The sequence below is a fragment of the Cervus canadensis genome, chromosome 31 (assembly GCF_019320065.1).
Source record: "Cervus canadensis isolate Bull #8, Minnesota chromosome 31, ASM1932006v1, whole genome shotgun sequence".
NCBI lineage: Eukaryota > Metazoa > Chordata > Mammalia > Artiodactyla > Cervidae > Cervus > Cervus canadensis.
Genome location: NC_057416.1, coordinates 40537070 through 40548985, shown reverse-complemented (window position 1 = coordinate 40548985; position 11916 = coordinate 40537070). Strand labels below are relative to the sequence as shown.

The following is an 11916-nucleotide window of genomic DNA, read 5'->3' as shown; positions in this document are numbered from 1 at the left end:
TTTTAAAAGTTCTCATTATAAGAGAAAAAATTATAACTGTGTGGTAATTAATGTTAACTACTTGCTGCAGTGGTCACTTCACCATATATATATATATATATATATATATATATATATATATATATATAAAATAGCATAATCAATACATATGTAATCAATGCACACATTTACACACAATATCACATACAGCATAATCAATAACATGCTGTATACGTGAAACTATGTAATGTTAAATAATGCTATGTCTCAATTATGTCACAACTTAAATAAATAAATAATGAACCTAGTGAACTTTTCCTCACATGTACACAAAAATTAACTTGATATAGATCGTTAACCTTAATGTAAAAACTGAAACTGTAAAACTTCTGCAGGAAAACGAACAACAGAAAATCCTCCTGGCTGTGAGTTAAGTAACTATTTTTTAGATACGACACAAAGAGCAAGCAGCGTGAAAGAAACTGATGGCTTGGATTTCATTAGAATTGGAAACTCTGCCCTTCAAAGATATTGTAAGAAAATGAAAAGACGAGCCATAGACTGAGAGAAAATGTGCTATTACAAAACACGGGGCTCTTGCTATAACAAAAACAAAAGATGTTGGGAGCCTGAACCACTAATGAAGTCCAAAATAAAATGACTCTCTGGGTTTTACACTGATGCTGGGGCAAGAGCCAGCAGGTCTCTGTGATAACTAGCTTTGGTGATGGTAGAGAAGTGTGAAGGTAAGTCCGCATCCTCAGATGACTGAGATTTCCAGCTGTGGCAACTGGGAAATCACGGCCTTGCAAAGATGAGAAACACAGAAGCCAGAGCAAGGTTGCTGGGGAAGATGATGCTTCATTGAAGTCAACCTGAGGATGTCAGCTGAAAATGTCTAGGAAGCAGTTGAACACATGGAAAACATAAAAATGGAGCTGCTCTGGTCAAGGCTAGAAACAGTAACTGAAGAACCATCTCTCTCAAGATGGTATTTGAAGCTATGAGAATGAATGAGATTCCTCAGCGCTTCTCTCCTGGGCCTGTCCTTAGGTTCTGACCATGTGGTCCCACATGCATGCTGTTTTTCAGGTTTCTCTCCAGAGAAAACACTGATTTCCTTGAGAGGAGGGATTATGTCTCACACTTTCTGTATAACCTTCTCTACACCAAAGATTTCCTCCTCTACACCTTGAAGATAGCAGAGTTTAACAAACAGGGGATTCATTTGTCAAATTCTTAATATCTTACAGCATATTACACTAATATTTTCCTGATTCTGAATATTTTTTACGTATCTAGAAGTGAAACGCATCTTATAATTGGGCTGTAAGTATCGATGAAATTTTTTTTCCAACCATGTGTGTTACATTTTCCTAATGCATCTTGTGTAACTCAGAGCAGTGGAAAAAAACATTGGCCTGGACCTTGAGAGATTAGCATCTGAATCCAAGTATCTCTCCAAGTCTTCAGTTCAGTTCAGTCACTCAGGATTGAGTCCTGTCTCAATCTCTGCGACCCCATGAATCGCAGCACGCCAAGCCTCCCTGTCCATCACCAACTCCCGGAGTTTACTCACTCATGTACACAGAGTTGGTGGTGCCATCCAACCATCTCGTCCTCTGTCGTCCCCTTCTCCCACCTTCAATCTTTCCCAGCATCAGGGTCTTTTCAAATGAGTCAGTTCTTCGCATCAGGTGGCCAAAGTATTGGAGTTTCAAATTCAGCATCAGTCCTTCCAATGAATATTCAGGATTGATTTCCTTTAGGATGGACTGGTTGGATCTCCTTGCTGTCCAAGGGACTCTCAAGAGTCTTCTCCAACACCACAGTTCAAAAGCATCGATTCTTCCATACTCAGCTTTCTTTATGGTCCAACTCTCACATCCATACATGACTATTGGAAAAACCATAGCTTTGACTAGATGGATCTTTGTTGGCAAAATAATATCTCTGCTTTTTAATACATAGTCTAGGTCGATCATAGCTTTTCTTCCAAAGAACAAGCGTCTTTTGATTTCATGGCTGCAGTCACCATCTTCAATGATTTTGGAACCCCCAAAATAAAGCCTCTCACTGTTTCCATTGTTTCCCCATCTATTTGCCACGAAGTGATGGGACAGGATGCCATGATCTTAGTTTTCTGAATGTTGAGCTTTAAGCCAAGATTTTTCACTCTCCTCCTTCACTTTCATCAAGAGGCTCTTCAGTTCTTCTTCATTTTCTGCCATAAGGGTGGTGTCATCGGCATATCTGAGGTTATTGATATTTTTCCCAGCAATCTTGATTCCAGCTTGTGCTTCATCCAGCCCAGCATTTCAATGATGTACTCTGCATATAAGTTAAATAAGCAGGGTGACAATATACAGCCTTGATGTACTCCTTTCCTAATTTGGAAGCAGTCTGTTGTTCCATGTCCAGTTCTAACTGTTGCTTTTTGACCTGCATGCAGTTTCTCAGGAGGCAGGTCTCACCTAACCTACTTATGTGGCCTAAAACATTTGACCTAGATATTGAGACTTCTATTTCTTCTCATGTAAAACAAACTCAGACATCCTGCAGGTCATATTTCAACAAGGCTGAGAATAGAATGAGCTCTGAGGTCTTTACAAGTTGGGTAACTGATCAGATCATAACAATTACAGTTAACAAAACAACTTACTGTTTTTAGTAAATTACTTCCTTGCTCAGTCAGTTTATTTGTTTTTTGAAAGCAGGAGTCTCAAAGATTACACCTTTCAAAGAAACGCTGTGCTATTATGTGGAAAATCCAAGATCAGAATTTTAGCTTATTCAACTATAGTTTTCTTAGATTGAAATTGCATGTACTTAAATGGCCATGTGGTAAAAAAAATCCATCTGCAATGCAGGAGCCTCAGGAGACATGAGCTTGATACTTGGGTCGGGAAGATCCCCTGGAGGAGGGCATGGCAACTCACTCCAGTATTATTGCCTGGAGAATCCTACGGAGAGAGGAGACTAGTGGGCTGCAATCCATGGGGTTACAGAGTCAGACATGACTGGAATGGCTTAGCATGCACCTAAATGATCATTTCAGTCCCTCAGCGGCTTTCTCCAATAGTAAATACATAACAACATAAGCTTTTGTGTAAAAACAGTGCATAGATTCTTTATAATAATGCATTTCCAGAATTCTCAAAATTGAGCAATTGTATGATGTATTACTATTATTGAGAAAACATTTTTGGAAAAAACACAAAATATTTTTATATTAAATACCATATCAATTTTAAATATGGGAAAAATTAGTGCAACTTAGAGTCAAGGAAATGCATTAATGAAAAGCATCACTTGGAGACTAGCGAAGCCATGTTCTTTATCCCAGCGTAAGCCTTAATGAACACACACAGGAGGTTGAATAAATTATGTCCCATGAGTGTGTACTCACAGGAGCTGCTCTCCAGTCTTTTTAATCCTGCTGACAGAGTGGTTCACCCCTGCTTATTTCTAGAGAGGATAAACGCCTAGGCCGTTTTAAGTCCCAAGCATTCTCTCAATTCTACAGCTAAAAAGTCCTAAAAGAGCCACATCTCATACTCTAGACCTGCACGCTGCAATGTCTCCCTGAGCTACCCTGATCGGGGGCTGATTTTCTGCATAAATACTTCTCATCACTATTCCTGAAACCACACGGGTCAAAGTAGCAAGAAACAATGAGAAATAGGAATGTTCTTATGTAACCAGCTCTGTTTTAAGCTGCCTTTGCATTCTGAGCCTGGCAGATGGTTAATTTCTTGGCGCTTGAGTTATAGTGTGTCCTCTTCAGAGATGTCGCAACTGGGAATGTTCTGCCATTCCTTCCCAAGACCCAGGAAATCAATCTTCCCACTGTCTCCTCTTAGCCCAGTGATTTCTGGCATTTGCCACACACAGTCTGTCTTCAGGGAGCCCTTGTAACTTCCAAGAGACTTTTTTGGCTCAGTATCAACTGACTCCTGGCCGGCTCTACCCCGTGGCCATCCTCGGACCTGCAAGTAACACTCTTTCACCCTTTGTCTAGAAAAACTCTGGGGGCACCAACCAATCCAAACCCAGTCACAGCAACTCTGCTGGCAAAGTAACGGATGGCCAGATGCCCGTGCTCTGTGCCCGAACCACAGGAAACCCATCGCAAAACAGCCATGGTGCTGCTGAAGCTCAAGGCCTGTCCCTGTGAGGCTGTCACGGCTAACACCATGGCAGGCAGCCTAGATTAGGAGTAGGCCTGGTTTCCCAGGGTAACATAATAATCAGGCCTCCTAGAGCCATCCAATCAACATATACCTAGCCAGAGAAAAGGAAACCTATCAGGGGAAAGCTGAAAGCCCCACGTTGGGCCAACGAAAATTACCTTGCAACTGTGTAACCTATCAGCTTGCGCCAACTACCCACTGTGTAACCAATCTGATTGCGCCAACTACCTGCTGCTTATTTTGACCTAATAAATACCCGAGAAAACTGGGGCTCGGGGCCTTTTGTCCTCACACACCTGGTGAGGGTGGGAGGCCCTGGCTCGAGTCAGTAATAAATTCCCCTATTGCGAGTTGCATTGTTTCGAGGAGTCTTCTTTCCCGACCGGGGACTCAGACTACGGGCAGAACATTTGGGGGCTCGTCCGGGATCCCTTGACCGGGGAAGAACACTCTTTGGAACAAAGGGGAAAAAAAGATAGGGAATAGCACCGGTGCTCAGGCAGGTTTAGAAAAAGACCAGAGTAAAGCCAAGGCCCTGCTGTGAAGCGGGAAGGTGTCTGGCGCAGAAAAAGACCAGGGTAAAGCTGAGGCCCTGCTGTGAAGCGGGAAGGTGTCTGGCGCAGAAAAAGACCAGAGTAAAGCCGAGGCCCTGCTGTGAAGCGGGAAGGTGTCTGGCATTAGGGAAAGCTGTCCATGAGGGAACAGACTGGCTGTTCTGGCTGGCATGAGGCCGAGGCCAGCGAGCATGCTGGGAGGCAGCCAGCTCTGCGGGAAGGAGACCTCCTCTCCTAAGTCCGAATCTGGGGAACAGTGGACGCCATACGGTAAGGTGACCCTTGTTCCAGAGGATCTGTGTCGTCGGCCGATGTATGTCTGTCTGTGTGTTTTTCTGTGTAACTGCTGGCATTGTCTCCTGTCTCGTTGTTCTCTGGTGTGTCGTTGTCTACTTCTTCCTATAAAGCCTTGGAGCCTCATTTCTGTTTCTGGGAGTTTCAGTGAACGGGCAGACAGTTGTCGGGGCAACTGACGAGTCCTGGCCAGGGCTACTCCCTGGCGGATTCTGAAGGCCTCCCAACAAGTCAGCCCCTGTAACGGGAGCCCGAGAGGGTGAAACTCTTCTTTTTTCTCGTATTCTAAACTGAGAATCTGGCCAAATAAAAACCCATCTGTGTGGGCACGGGACAGGCACTTAAGAGCCGATAGGGCGCCTGCCACTGGAAGACTCCCGTGAAAGGATAAGGGGGTCACAGAACGGGCTAGAAAACCCTAGGGTGCCCGCCCCCAGCAAGAAAACTTCCGTGCAACGACTAAGGCACTCAAATAGTTCCACGAAGCATACCACAAGCCCAACCTCCTGGCCGCCACCACTCCCGATAGGATTTATTGGTGGTAATTCTCGGTGACTTTCTTCTGACTCTTGCTATGGGGCAAGAAAATCTACCTCACTCTCTCTCATGACTGATCATTTCTCGGATGTCAGGGCTAGAGCATATGATCTGTCGCTACTGGTTACAAAGAGTAAATTAATAACCTTTTGCTCTGCAGAGTGGCCCGCCTTCCAGGTTGGATGGCCTTCAGAAGAAACTTTTCAACCTTCTATTATTCGGGCAGTGAAAAAGAAAAAGTTATGGCTCCTGATCCCTGGGGCCACCCGAGCCAAGTCCCATATGTTATGGTCTGGCAAGATCTAGTAAAAGATCCGCCCGAATGGTTAAAACCTTTTGTTCACAAACTCCCTGATTCTCCTAATGTACAGGCCCTGGTTATGAAAACTCCCACTGCCCCAGAGGAAGCCAAGAAGAATAAGGGCCCGAAACCGGTCTTGCAGGAATCCTCGGACCGGAACCTGATTGACTTGGAGACAGAAATTAGGCCCCCGCCATATGCCCCTCCTCCGTTGCAGGTTCCCCTGGGGGGAAGAGCCTCCCCCCCCAGTGAATCAGAAGGGACAAGGGAATCCCAATCCGGGAGAAAGAATAGAGGAAATAGGGGTGAGCAGGATCATGGGGAACCTTCATCTACTGTACAGCCACTCCCCGTCTGGGTGGGACCAGCTAACCCGGATGGAGAGCGAACCTATCAATACTGGCCCTTTTCCCATTTTGTTCACTCATAACCCCACCTGGGATGATTGCCAGCAGCTGTTGCAGGTGCTCTTCAACACGGAAGAATGGGAGCAAATCCTGGCAGAGGCGCGGAAACTGGTCCCGGGGGTCGATGGGAGACCAACCGCCCAGCCTCATCTCGTGGACGAGGGGTTTCCTCTGTTGTGGCCTAACTGGGATTTTGAGCGAGTGGAAGGTAGGGAGCGTCTCCGAGTGTACCGCCAGACTCTAATGGCTGGCCTGCGGGCCGCAGCTAGGAAGCCGACAAATTTGGCAAAGGTAAATTTAGTAAGGCAAGAGCCCACTGAGAGCCCGTCAGCCTTCCTAGAGAGGCTAATGGAAGCCTTTAGGCAATATACACCCATGGACCCCCAGGCTGAGGAATCATGCGCTGCAATTCTACTAGCGTTTGTGAATCAGGCAGCCCCAGATATTAGGAGGAAATTATAAAAGATAGAGGGGTTAGGAGAACAGACAATACAAGACTTACTGAAAGCAGCTAAAAAGGTATTTAATAATAGGGAGACCCCAGAAGAAAGGGAGGAACGACTTCGTCGGGAGGAAAGGGAACTAGCTGAGAAGATCAGGAAAGAAGATAGGGAACATAGGGCAAAAAAAAACCCGGAAGAACCAGAGAGAGCTAACCAAGATTCTTTTTGCGGGGATGAAGGCCGGAGCAGAATTGAGGGAGCCTCGAGACCCCCAGACGGGAGAACAGAGAGACCAAAAAGGCAGGCCCTAAAGAAAGATCAGTGCACTTACTGCAAAGAACGGGGGCAGTGGAAAAATGAGTGCCCTAACAGGGACCCGAAGAAAAGAACAACCCAGAGAGAGAAAGAGAATTTCCCCTGGAACTCGAGTTCTGTATGCGGGGGAAGACAGTGACTAGGGGAGTCAAGACTCGACACCCCTCCCCGAGTCCTGGGTAACCATACATGTAGAGGGGAAACCCGTTGGCTTCATGGTGGACACTGGCGCCCAACACTCTGTTTTAAATCAAAAACTGGGACCAATGTCTAAAAAAACCAGCTTGGTGCAGGGAGCCATGGGGACAAAAAAAATATTGTTGGACCACAGAACGGAAAGTAAATTTGGGGACCCATCAGGTGTCCCATTCGTTTTTGGTGATACCAGAATGCCCAGCCCCTCTACTTGGACGGGACTTGTTGACTAAAGTTAATGCTCAGATCCATTTTGACCCTGGGGGAATGTCAGTCACAGATGGGCTTGGACAGCCGATACATGTCTTGTCTCTAGCTTTAAGAGATGAATACAGACTTTTTGTGCCTAAGCCCTCAGAGGTTATAGCACCAGATATACAACCGTGGGTCCACAAATACCCGTTGGCATGGGCAGAAACAGCAGGAATGGGACTAGCTAAACAGAGACATCCGGTCGTCATCGACCTAAAAGCCGAGGCAACTCCTGTGAGGGTGAAGCAATATCCTATGAGCCAGGAGGCTCGGCGGGGGAATCACTCCCCACATTCGACGGCTCATGGATGCCGGAATTCTCAAGCGGTGCCAATCCCCTTGGAACACCCCCTTACTACCGGTGAAGAAGCCGGGGAATACGGATTACAGACCTGTCCAGGACCTACGAGAAGTCAACAAGCGGGTGAGTGACATACACCCTACTGTCCCCAAGCCGTATACCCTCCCGAGCAGTCTGCTGCCTGAGTACACTTGGTACACTGTGTTGGACTTGAAAGATGCTTTTTTTCAGCCTACCCCTTGTGGCCCAGAGCCAGGAAATATTTGCCTTTGAGTGGACTGAGGGGGAAGGCCAACCTGTAGTACAACTAACTTGGACCCGCCTCCCACAAGGGTTCAAAAACTCCCCTACCTTGTTTAACGAGGCTTTGAGTGAGGACCTCTATGAATATCGGACTCGCCACCAAGAGGTCATCCTGCTGCAATATGTGGATGACCTTATGTTGGCTGGAACCACAGAGGAGGCATGCAGCCATGCCACCGGTGACCTCTTACAGACTCTAGGCACCTTGGGACATCGTGCTAGCGCAAAGAAGGCGCAAATATCCCAGCAAGAGGTCACCTATTTGGGGTATAAGATCAGGCAGGGGCAAAGGTGGCTAACTAAGGCCATGAAGGAAACAATATTGCAGGTACCAGAGCCCAAGACCCCCCACCAGGTGAGAGAGTTTTTAGAGACTGTTGGATATTGTAGACTATGGATCATGGGGTTTGCTGAGAAGGCCCGGCCCTTATATGAGGGAAGTAAAGAAACCCCAAACTGGACTTGGACTGAGCCAATGAAACAGGCTTTCCAGACACTCAGACGGGCCCTACTAAAAGCGGCCAGCCGGGACTATGCCGCCCCCATATTAGCCATGGGACTTCCACCTCCTGGTACGGGGACTCTGCCACCAGTCCCCGACTATTCCCTCCCTGACCTCATTTGGATCAACGAGGATACCACTCTCCAGAAGAATAACAAAGATGGATGGTACTGAGATCAAAACAACAGCCTGATATTGCCTGCCATCCTGGGTCGTCACCTATGTGAACACCTGCACACAACTACACACTTGGGAGAGAAAAAGACCTTGACTCTTCTCCAGACAGCCTGCCTGAGGTTCCCTCGACAAAATGCAACTGTACGAGAAATAATCCAGGCTTGCAAAGCATGCCAGCTGATGAGGACAGGGAAAAGGCAGCACACTGGAACGAGGTACCAAGGGGAAGAGCCAGGGCAACACTGGGAGATAGATTTCACTGAGGTAAGACCAGGCAAGTACGGGTATCGCTATCTGTTGGTTCTGGTAGATACCTTCTCGGGGTGGGTAAAAGCCTTCCCCACTAAGGGAGAGACAGCAACAGTGGTTGCTAAAAAGATCTTAGAGGAGATAGTGCCTAGGTACAGGCTGCCAGTGACTATGGGCTCTGATAACGGACCTGCCTTTGTGAGCCAGATTGTACAAGGGCTGGCCCAAGCTCTGGGGACAAAATGGAAGTTCATTGTGAATATAATCTCCAGAGCTCAGGACAGGTTGAGAGAATGGATCGGACCCTAAAAGAAACTCTGACAAAGTTGGCAATAGAGACTGGTGGGGACTGGGTGACCCTCCTTCCCTTCGCACTCTTTCGAGCGCGTAACACCCCTTATAAGCTGAATCTTACCCCTTTTGAGATTCTGTATAGAAGACCCCCTCCTGTGTGTCCTATATTCGAGGGAAAATGCCTACCACCCCCTACCTTGGGACAATTTCAGCAAACACTGATACACGAGGGTCCAAGCAAGGGGACCATCCCCTCACATAATATTGGCCTGGGTGATTGGGTTTGGGTAAGACGACACCAATCTAAAGCATTAGAACCTAGATGGAAAGGCCCTTATGTTGTTCTCCTTACCACTCCTACTGCTGTTAAGGTCGACGGGATCGGGCCCTAGGTGCACTGCAATCACGTGCGGCAAGCCACCCCGGAAGAACAGGAGAAGGCGCAAGCAGAATGGGAGGCAAGACCTCACCCGTCACATCCTTTAAAACTGAAACTCGTACGACGGGAGCCCTCTGAACTCTCCTGCTGATAACAGTTTTCATCGGCCCAGGAACAACCAGCCACAACCCCCATCAGCCGGCTAACCTGACTTGGGAGATCTACAATCCTGAGACTGGAGAAGTGCTTAATTCGAGCTCCAACGTGGCCCCAAAGGGACATGTGGCCAGTACTGACCTTTGATTTGTGCGTGCTGGCGGCTGACAGTAATGGGTTTGGTCCCCACCAACTGACCAAGTTCTTTGCCCACGGCTCTTTCGGTCTGTTCACCCGTAACTGTGAGCGAAAAGGCCCACAGTACTATGAACAGGTGCCTGTCTATGTCTGCCCGGGGGGGAAGAAGGGATCAGAACCAAAATGAAAAATGTGGGAAAATTGACTCTTTTTATTGCGCCGCTTGGGGTTGCGAAACCAAGGGAACAGTCCATTTCGCACCTCCAAGAATCCTTGAGCTCCTTGGCTGAAGTAATGTTACAGAATAGGAGAGGTTTAGATTTGCTGTTTCTGCAACAAGGAAGATTATGTGCAGCACTGAGAAAAAAATGCTGTTTCTATATTGACCATTCAGGGGTGGTACAAAAATCTCTCTAAAAAGTAAGAGAGGGACTAGCCCAGTGAAAGAGAGAACAAGAAGCCCAACAAGGCTGGTTTAAATCTTGGTTTCAGCACTCCCCCTGGTTGACCACTTTGATTTCCACCCTCCTGGGTCCACTCATAGTATTAATATTGTTACTGACCTTTGGTCCATGCATTTTAAACCGTCCGGTCTCATTTATTAGGGAGCGCCTAAATACCATCCAAATTATGGTATTGAGACAACACTATCAGTCAATTTCACAGAGTAAAGAGGAAGATTCCTCTACTTGAACAACAGACAGAGGGGAAATGTGAGGCTGTCACGGCTAACGCCATGGCAGGCAGCCTAGATTAGGAGTAGGCCTGGTTTCCCAGGGTAACATAATAATCAGGCCTCCTAGAGCCATCCAATCAACATATACCTAGCCAGAGAAAAGGAAACCTATCAGGGGAAAGCTGAAAGCCCCACGTTGGGCCAACGAAAATTACCTTGCAACTGTGTAACCTATCAGCTTGCGCCAACTACCCACTGTGTAACCAATCCGATTGCGCCAACTACCTGCTGCTTATTTTGACCTAATAAATACCTGAGAGAACTGGGGCTCGGGGCCTTTCGTCCTCACACACCTGGTGAGGGTGGGAGGCCCTGGCTCGAGTCAGTAATAAATTCCCCTATTGCAAGTTGCATTGTTTCGAGGAGTCTTCTTTCCCGACCGGGGACTCGGACTACGGGCAGAACAGTCCCCAGAAATGCTCCCACGCCCCGGCCAAGGTCACGGGTGAGAATCACTGTACACCTTCCACCAAAGGAATCCTTCTCACCAAGTGATGAAAGGCTTTCAACAACCTAATTCTTGCCCCACTCTTTTTTGGATAAAATCATCTTAGAGCTGTGAAACCCATTCTTAACTTTTTTCTTTGACCCTTTGCATCTTTTTATTAAAATATAGCTGATTTACACTACCATGTTTGTTTTAGGTGTATAGCATGGTGATCTGGTGGCTCAGATGGTGAAGAGTCCGCCTGCAATGCAGGCTTTGATCCTTGGATTGGGAAGAGCCTCTGGAGACGAGGATGAGAACCCACTCCAGCATTCTCGCCTGGAGAATCCCAAGGACAGAGGATCTCGGCGGGCTACAGTCCACTGGGTCGCAAAGAGTCGGACACGAATGGGCGACTAACTCACACATGATGATTCAGTTACATATATGTTTCAGACTCTCTTCTTTTACAGGTTATTACAAAATATTGAGTAGACTTCCCTGTGCTATACACTAGGACTTTGCAAGCCTGATTATTTTTAACTATTTTATATATAATAGTGTATATCTATTAGTCCCAAACTCCTAATTTATCCCTCCTCCCCCCACCTTGCCCTTTGGTAACCAAGTTTGTTTTACACGTTTGTGAGTCTGTTTTTTTGTGAATAAATTCATTTGTATCTGTTTTTTAGAATCCACATATAAGTGATATCACATGATATTTATCTTTGTCTGGCTTACTCCACTTAGTATGATAATGCATGCATTATAAAAATTTGCATCT

General features: G+C 46.6%; 1 long non-coding RNA gene across 1 annotated transcript; it reads left to right on the top strand.

Annotated features, from left to right (window-relative positions):
- The first annotated feature begins 4874 nt into the window (after nt 1-4874).
- Nucleotides 4875-9788, top strand: LOC122432547. Its single transcript, XR_006266868.1, has 3 exons — nt 4875-4996; nt 6314-6473; nt 9668-9788. It is a non-coding gene; the product is annotated as an uncharacterized LOC122432547 (long non-coding RNA).
- Nucleotides 9789-11916: the final 2128 nt, after the last annotated feature.